An 8,712-nucleotide genomic window follows, 5' to 3' on the forward strand; every position below is an offset into this window, starting at 1 on the left:
ACACACTTCCCCAATAAAACAGCCTATTCACGTCTTAACAGGGATTCAATACATCCTCACCCCACCACCCGTAATCCATATATACCTCCTACAATAGAAACCCGCAATAACAGCAAACTATACTTCAAGATTATCGAAGCAATACACCATAAGAAAATAATAGACAATGATATTTCCACCAACACTTTTCCATCCGGTATGCTCAGACAGGTCCAAAGATTGACAGATTTCATTAAGCCAGCAGCCCCAACCCTAGAAACCCGCAATAAAATAACAGACAACACCACTATCTGGTTACAAGAGACAATGTTTATCCTACAAGAGCACTATACAGCTACCATCCAATCCCTCACCAACACTCCCCAGGACCCATTAGCACTACAGATAGCCATAGGCTGGGCAAAAAAACGGTATACTCACAAACTCTCCACTAGCACCCTACAGGCAGTTGAACACATTCTTGGATTCACTACTAATACTCAGGCCCCCACCAGCTCCATTTCACTTCCACCACCCCATTGTTCCCCAGACCCACAGCCACTATTACTACAGGCATTCTACCCCCACATCCTGGAGGCTGGGGAGGACGCCGAATTCCCACCCCTACCCAAACCATTAGCTCCCCACAAACTATCCACCTATTTACATCCCCGCAACTCCCTCCCAGAGCACCTTTCCCAAACTTCAACTACTTTCTCTTAATCACACAAATATTGTTTGTATCATCACCTGTACAACCTGCAACAAACACTACATTGGAGAAACCCAAAATAAACTAATCACCTGCTTTCAACAGCACCTCAGAAATATCAGACTGAAATTACTTACCACCCCATTGGTCACCCATTTCCAACTCCATACTCCAGATTCCATCATCATCTCAGGCTTAGAGGCAAACACCACCTGGACTGTGGGGCAGAGGAGAAGAGCAGAAAGAATCTGGATCCATAGACTACGTTACCTGACTCCCGCCCTCTGGTATTCGCATACCATCTGGGACGAGCCCACAACCGACATGATTTCAAATGGGGCTATTTTTTCTAAAACTCGTGCATGTGATTGGATGAAGAATCTGTCCGTCATCTTGACTGACATGCCACTTCAGCCACTCCCAATGACTCAACCCGTGACGTAGCTCAGAGCTTACCTGACTCCCGCCCTCTGGAGCATGAATGGGCGGCCATAACGCGGCCATTCATCCAAAGTCCCACCCAGCGATTAATGATTGGCTCTGATTATTTTCTAATCGGACGAAACACATATGACTCCCAGGCTCCTCAGATGGTTGTGTGAGGAAAGGGAACGCCCCCGCGTGTAGTTGGTGAATGCAGCCAGATGACGTGAGTCAGGTTATAGACTAGGTACCACAGTCCTAACAGGCTTAAATGACGCTCCATAACTCTTCCACCTTATTTGCAGTTTTCCGTCTGGCTGCCACAGCGGGAATCGAACCCCGCTCCCCCGCATGGCAGGCGGTTGCCCTCTCCACTCATTCACAACAAACCTAACCCTAAGCCTAAGCCTAAACCTAACCCTGAATGTAATCTCAGAAGTTCCAACTCCCTACACGGGCTGCTGTTGGGGGTCAAAACATCTGCTCCCTTTAGTTCCTGGTTTCTGCAGTGGAAACGAGGAAAGAACCTCCTAAAAGAATAGTTCCTGGAAAAACATTCCTGTGGTCAAAACTCAGCTTAACATTGACTCAGATGGAGGCACCTGCACCACTAAGCACACGTTTTTATGAATTTAAACATTGGAGCACATTGTCATTAAAGTTAATGGTGTCCGTAACTGGCACCTGTGAAAGGATGCTGTAATATTTTAAATCGAAGCTCAAGACCCGCCTTTTTAGACTGGTGTTCGAACTCTGATTAGGGCCACTATGCATCCATTCTATCCGCTCTTTTTTAATTATCTTAATTTTATACAAATTTTATTCAATTCATTTTATTGCACTTGTGGAAGGCTTTTAATGCCCTGCAGCACTTTTAGCACTTTTAGCACTTTTACCATTTCTGAATCGTGTTTTATGTTGTTTTTATCCTTTTGTAAAGCACTTTGAGTACCAGTTGGCTATTGTAAAGGGTTATATAAATAAAGCTTGATTGATTGATTGATTGATTGATTGATTGATTGATTGATATATATATATATATTCCCCAGTTTTCTAACCTGCTGCACACTGTAGTTCAACCTCTGCCGAGATGTGAACTGAAAATATTCAAATAAAGCAAAACAAGAAAACTTTAACTGTGAGCAGAGAGTATCTGGGTGAAGAGTTAACTCTGTTTCCCAGCGCGGCGCATCTTTGTTCTCTCTGAAGGTATCAGAGGAGGGTGATGACACCGCTGTCACCTACTCATCTGAATAAATGATTCATGGTGTTTAGGTGAGAAGCTGCAGAGGCATCAACGCATAGAGTGATGCAGTGTTGAAAGGATCAAGTCAGATTTAAATGAGGAGGGCAGGTGGAGACAGTGATGGGTGGAGGGGGAAACTTCGCTGTGGGAATGAATAAAAAAGAGCCAAAGTTTCATGAAAGAAGTTTCTGCTCAGCTGAACTTCAGTCTGATCGCACGGAGTGGACCCACCGAGGAACAGATTCAGAGCAAAGAGAGTATGAGTGTAGGAGCTGTTTGTTATTTTTTAGTATTTGGCTCACTTATTATTTAGTTATCTTTTGGGGGATTAGTTTGGGGAATACACCTTTTTTGGTTGTTTATGATTAGGGCTGGGCAACGATTAAAATGTTTAATCTGATTAATCACGATTAATCGCATTTGTACGCAGAATCCAAAAATTTATCCAAAAGTAGTGTATAGCTTTTAGCATTTAGTTTTATTTTAAATGTGCTGCCCTATGAGTGTTTCAAAATGAATTTCCAAAATGAAAAATAAGCATTTTTTCAATCGATTTGAACCTTTATTTAACACGCACGAGTTCACAGAAATGATTTTCAGTGTCTTCACAGACCAGCTTCTTTGCCTTTGAAAGGCAGAACCAAATTAAGATTAAGATTAAGATTACTTTATTGTCATGTAGGCATTGGACCCATCCAGGTTGGACACACACGTGCACAGGGCCGCACACTAACGGAGACAGATGCCATACACTGGAGCGGTGGGGTATGGTGCCTTTCTCAAGGGCAATCTTTTTTGAGCGGTGAGTGGGAATCAAACCGCCAACCTTCCGGTTATTGGACGACCCACTCTACCCACTGGCTCAGTGGCTCAGAGACTGGTGCAGCAACACATTCAGTGACAGTTGTTCTGGAGTCAAAGAAAGACAGAAAAGCGTTCTGGAAGTGTTCTCCAACCAGCAGATAAATACCTCAGACATTGTTAGGGTAGGGTAGAGTGGGGTTAGGGTAGGGTAGAGTGGGGTTAGGGTAGAGTGGGGTTAGGGTAGAGTGGGGTTAGGGTAGGGTAGGGTAGACTAGGGTAGGGTAGGGTAGGGGAGGGTAGAGTGGGGTTAGGGTAGGGTATGGGAGGGGAGGGGAGGGGTTAGGGAACCCAGTTCTAGTCTTTAGACTGGTTTCAGGATCCTGTTCTTGTGCACAGAGCACAAATGCTCGGGCTCCTCCTGATCTTGGTGAACCTTTAAAGCCAAACCACAGCAGCAGGACTCCGAGGTCCTCTGATCCGGGTCTGCTGGTTGGGCCTTGCAACGGACTCAGAACTTTGAGGCTGCAGCTCCTGAACTCTGTGGACGTTGTTAGAAAACAGTTAAAGACTCGACTGTTTCAACAAGCCTTTGGATAATCTGTCACCGGTATAGTCAAGATGTTGCATCTTGGGTAGTTTGAGTATGAGTAGTAACCTCGTGATGCATACCCAACATTTCAGAGAATCTAGTATGCATCAGGGAACTTCTCGCTTACTCAAACTCGCATACTAACTCAGAAAGTTAGTATGAGTAGTAGGAGAAGTATGCGGTTTCGAACACAGAAAGTTTCCAGAATCTCCGGGAACAGCGTTCCGGAAGCTTCTCCAACCAGCAGGTTAGCTGCTGACAGGTGAGGGTGTCAGGATCGGGTATAACAGCAGCATCCACCAAAGGTTCAGGCTCACCAACAAGGACGGGTCGTGGCTCACCGCTTTGGGCCAAACTCCATCAGAGAATCATCAATAAGTTCAGCAAATGTTTCTCAGAGTCAGACAGTAAAGAACTTTGGTCTTTCAGCATCTACAGAGCAGAATATGGAGGAAAGATTCAGGGAGTCTGGGGAAACCTCAGCGTGGAAAGGCCAGGGACAGAAAGCCGTGCTGGAGGAGCTGGGAGCCCTCAGGCAGCTTCAGGCAGAACACCAGCTCGTCTCAGATGGACAGAAGGACAGTGGACACGTGTTCTGTGGACAGATGAGTCCACGTTTCAGCTGCTGCTGGGAAAAACTGCTGAGAAAGAGCATCCAGGCTGTTCTCAGAGGAAGGTTTAAAGCCAGCGTCTGTGATGGTATAAATTTTCTGTTCCAAACTTCCTCCTGAGCATATATTTATTCTAGGGCTGGGCAACGATTAAAGAGTTTAATCTAATTAATCACATGATTTCCCTGATTAATCACGATTAATCGCATTTGTACGCAGAACCCAAAAATGAATCCAAAAGTAGTGTATAGCTTTTAGCATTTAGTTTTATTTTAAATGTGCTGCCATATGAATGAAAGTGCCATAACATTTGTTGTGCAAACACACTTTTAACATCAGCATCTTTCTGTAGTTTTTAAGTAGAAATTAATAAAATAAAAATAAAATTTGAAAAAAAACTTTAAAAAAAACTGCGTTCATGCGCGATAAAATATTTATCGGCGTTAAATAAATAACGAGTTAACGCGATAATAACGAGTTAACTTGTGTTAACACTTGAGTTAAGTGCAGTGCCTGTAGATATAACCAACTAAAGCTAACGATCCAACAGGTTTAATCGCTGACTCGTCTTGTTGGGAAACCCAGGACAGTCGTGGTTTTAGTAAAGAAAGACAGAAATCCAATGTGACAAAGAAAAGTGGATCCAATCTGAGTCTTATTGTTAGAGTATGTGCACCAGCAGAACAAACAGGCTGCTCTGTGGTCAGAAGGGAATATTCAGATAAGGATGCACCTTTAATTCTGTCTGAAGCTGTTCTGACCTGCAGATGGATGGAGGGGGGGGAGGAGAAGACAGCAGATCTTTCACTCTGCTGCTGCAGGTTCGGGCTTCCATCCGTCTCTATCTGTTTCCCTCCTCCCCTCATTGACTTTTCAGAGCTCCAGAAAGCATCAACCAGCAGGGCGACAGAAGAGGGGAAGCTGGAGGAATTCAAACGTCAAGTGCACGCCCCCCTCCTCTCATCTGTTGCACTGCTTCCTGTCAGATGACCCCGGGGTCCGGGAATGAATCTCAGAGAAACGCTGAGAGAAACCTGGCTGCTGACCGGTCTTCCTCCGCTGGTCGTGCTGCGCCTGTATCTGGGTCATGTCTCTATCAGTAAAATCAGGTTGGATCTGACTCGGACTGCCACCAACTCCTGGACAGATCGTGTTTATCTCCCCCTCAGATGGTCCAGAACACAGCTGAGCATCTGCTGTTCCATCAGCCACAGAACAGAGAACACTCCGTAACTCACGCTGACTTTGGACTTTCTGCTCCGTCCTTTGAGTAGATTTGGTGCTTAATACTTTAAGGGTTTCTTATAGGGCTGGGCAACGATTAAAATGTATAATCTAATTTGTACGCAGAATCCAAAAATGAATCCAAAAGTAGTGTATAGCTTTTAGCATTTAGTTTTATTTTAAATGTGCTGCCATATGAATGTTTCTACAAAGCACAGGCTGAAGGATAAAGCTTTTATTCGTTGTTACAGAGCGGAAAACAACGGATTCTGTCCAAATTACAGCCAGAACCTGCAGTCAGAGAAATAAACTGATGATCAGATCTTTACATTTTGTCACACAAATTGACATATCAGTCAACAGATTTAATCGGGTACAATTTTTCCATTTTAACGATTTCTAATCCACTCTTTTTTCCAATTATTGTAAAGAAATACAATTTGATTAGACTTTCACTGTACAGTGAGTTCCTCAGTGACATCATTTATTAAGTATTTTATCCATCAGTTAGCTTCGACTCTTTATATCAGAGAAAATACATGAACTAACACATGAACACGTTGGCGCTCAAAACCTAAAACACATGGAAAAATTAGCAGATCCTTGAAAGATACAGAGTTTACAGTAATTTATATTCAATGTTTCCTGATTAAACAACCCAGGCAAAGAATCTGAATCTGTGTTTATAGTGACTTCTCCTTTCTATCAGCTTGTAGTCTTCCAAAATGACCGTAAATAAGGCGCCTGTTGTGGTCCCAGCCATCTTTGCGTGCAGACCACGGTAATAGAGAGCAAACTGGAGATTAACTGAAACCACAGACAAAATCAGCAGCATCACAACAGGTAGTTAGACTTGTTTATTGTCACCATCAGGGGACCAAAGAAAGTTTCACAGCAATATTAACATTCAAAGACCAATAAGCTCAGTGAGATGCGCAGTGTTATTGACCGTGTTGATATTATTCTGAATGACATTCAGAGTTGCTGCAAAGCGTCTGAATCTGCTTTGGTTCTGCTGCAGGATGTGGAGTCCTACCAAAAACTTAACAACCCTGTGACTGTTGAGATGTCTTTACTCTGTTTGCAGTACAAGCAGCTATCTGTTCTCTGAAGCGTAAATCAGGAATAAAAAGAACTCTTTATTTCAGTCAGCACTGCTGAAGAAACATCAGGAGAAGCCTGGGCTATTCAAATAAAAGAGCTGGTGTATAAGTAGCACCACTGGGACTCCAGCAGCTGCACTAAACTGTAGATTATTCTTCCTCAACTCCCCAAGTTAACATTGCTTGATAACCGCTTAGCTGAACAAACACAGCAGAGACAATAAGATTTGTTTTATTGATGTGAGGCAAACAAGATTACATCTTCCTGCATCTGTCACGATCATTTCCGCTGTGACAACGCAAAAGTACAAACACGGAAACATTTAGATAAACTTATATCAGCAAAAGGGATCCTGCAGCTCAAATCCAATCACAATCAGTTTGTCACGGATAAAAAAGAAAACTTCTCATTTCTGAAAAGCAGCAAACAGCTAATTAAGATGTCGTCGTGTCAACGTGCCGTTATGTCAACGTGTTGTTATGTCTACATGTCGTCATGGCAACATGTCACCATGTCATCGTGTCAACATATCAACCCGTCGCCACGGCAACATGTCGTTTTGGCAAAATTTCATTATGTCAACATGTCGTCATGGCAACATGTCGTCATGGCAACATGTCGTCATGGCAACATGTCGTCATGGCAACATGTCATCATGTCAAAGTGTTGCATGGCAACAGATCGTCATGTCAACGTGTCGCCATGGCAATAGGTTGTCATGTCAACGCGCCGTCATGGCAACGTGTCGTCATGTCAACGCGTCGTCATGGCAATGCGTCGTCATGGCAACGCGTCGTCATGGCAACGCGTCGTCATGGCAACGTGTCGTCATGTCAACGCGTCGCCATGGCAACATGTCGTCCTGGTAACATGTTGTCATGGCAAAATTTCATCGTCAACGTGTTGCCATGGCAACAGGTCGTCATGTCAACGTGTCGTCATGTCAACGTGTCGTCATGGCAACGTGTCGTCATGGCAACGCGTCGTCATGGCAATGCGTCGTCATGGCAACGTGTCGTCATGTCAACGCGTCGCCATGGCAACATGTCGTCATGGCAACATGTTGTCATGGCAAAATTTCATCGTCAACGTGTTGTCATGGCAACAGGTCGTCGCGTCAACAGGTCGTCATGTCAAAGTGTTGCCATGGCAACGTGTCGTCTTGTCAACGTGTCGTCATGGCAACGTGTCGTCATGGCAACGCATCGTCATGGCAACGTGTCGTCATGTCAACGCGTCGCCATGGCAACATGTCGTCATGGCAACATGTTGTCATGGCAAAATTTCATCGTCAACGTGTTGCCATGGCAACAGGTCGTCGCGTCAACAGGTCGTCATGTCAAAGTGTTGCCATGGCAACGTGTCGTCATGTCAACATGTCGTCTTGTCAACGTGTCGTCATGGCAACAGGTTGTCATGGCAACAGGTCGTCATGTCAACGTGTCGTCATGGCAACATGTCGTCGCGTCAACGTGTCGTCGCGTCAACATGTCGTCATGTCAAAGTGTTGCCATGGCAACAGGTCGTCATGTCAACGTGTCGTCATGGCAACATGTCGTCATGGCAACATGTCGTCATGGCAACATGTTGTCATGGCAACATGTCGTCATGGCAAAATTTCATCGTCAACGTGTTGCCATGGCAACAGGTCGTCGCGTCAACAGGTCGTCATGTCAAAGTGTTGCCATGGCAACGTGTCGTCATGTCAACATGTCGTCTTGTCAACGTGTCGTCATGGCAACAGGTTGTCATGGCAACAGGTCGTCATGGCAACAGATCGTCATGGCAACAGGTCGTCATGTCAACGTGTCGTCATGTCAAAGTGTTGCCATGGCAACGTGTCGTCATGTCAACTTGTCGTCTTGTCAACGTGTCGTCATGGCAACATGTCGTCGCGTCAACATGTCGTCATGTCAAAGTGTTGCCATGGCAACAGGTCGTCATGTCAACATGTCGTCATTGCAACATGTCGTCGCGTCAACATGTCGTCATGCCAAAGTGTTGCCATGGCAACAGGTCT

This window comes from Odontesthes bonariensis, chromosome 3 (assembly GCF_027942865.1).
Source record: "Odontesthes bonariensis isolate fOdoBon6 chromosome 3, fOdoBon6.hap1, whole genome shotgun sequence".
NCBI classification, from domain to species: domain Eukaryota; kingdom Metazoa; phylum Chordata; class Actinopteri; order Atheriniformes; family Atherinopsidae; genus Odontesthes; species Odontesthes bonariensis.